The following is a 1,145-nucleotide window of genomic DNA, read 5'->3' as shown; positions in this document are numbered from 1 at the left end:
GATCAAGAGTATATTCCGAGGACCTATGAGGAGGCAATGGAGATAAACGAATGGAGAGACTCAGTAGATGATGAGGTCAGTGCCATGATCCGAATTGGAACTTGGTTTGATAGTGAGCTCCCCAAAGGTAAGAAGGCTGTCACAAGCATGTTACTATTCACTATCAAGTACTTGGCTAATGGGCAACCAGAAAGAAAAAAAACCAGACTTGTTGCAAGAGGCTACACTCAAGTCTATGGTGAAGATTACCTTGACACCTTTGCACCAGTAGCTAAGCTTCACACGATACGGATTGTACTCTCATTGGCTGTGAACTTAGAATGGGATCTGTGGCAAATGGATGTCAAGAATGCTTTTCTACAAGGGGAGTTAGAAGATGAGGTCTACATGAGACCACCACCTGGTATGGAACACCTTACCAAACCAGGAAATGTATTGAGGCTGAAGAAAGCCATCTATGGTTTGAAACAATCACCAAGAGCGTGGTACCACAAACTAAGCACCACACTCAATGGAAGAGGTTTTGTCAAGTCTGAAGCTGATCATACCCTATTCACCCTCACTAGCCAGCAAGGAATCATTGTCATTCTCATCTATGTTGATGACATTATCATCACAGGCAGTGACAAAGAAGGGATCATCTCGACCAAAGCGTTCCTTAAGGCTTCATTTGATATCAAGGACTTGGGAGAGCTCAAATACTTCCTAGGGATCGAGATGTGTAGGTCTAAGGAAGGGTTGTTTCTATCTCAAAGGAAATACACCCTTGACTTACTAAATGAGGCTGGAGATCTTGGTGGAAGAGCTGCCAAAACACCTCTAGAAGAAGGATACAAAGTGATGCGTGAGGGGGAGATTGAAGACAAGTCATATGAAGATGTAAAGCACTATAGGAGAATGGTGGGAAAACTCATTTATCTTACCATTACCCGACCAGATGTATGCTTTGCAGTAAACCAAGTAAGCCAACACATGCAAGCTCCCAAGGTACACCACTGGAACATGGTTGAGAGGATTCTCAGGTACCTAAGAGAGGCACCAGGCCAAGGAGTATGGATGGGATGCAATAGAAGCACTGAGATTGTTGGGTACTGTGATGCGGATTGGGCAGGAGATCGAGTTGATAGAAGATCAACTACTGGATA

Source organism: Brassica oleracea, chromosome C3 (assembly GCF_000695525.1).
Source record: "Brassica oleracea var. oleracea cultivar TO1000 chromosome C3, BOL, whole genome shotgun sequence".
Classification (NCBI taxonomy): domain Eukaryota; kingdom Viridiplantae; phylum Streptophyta; class Magnoliopsida; order Brassicales; family Brassicaceae; genus Brassica; species Brassica oleracea.
Note: the sequence above shows the minus strand (reverse complement) of the source record.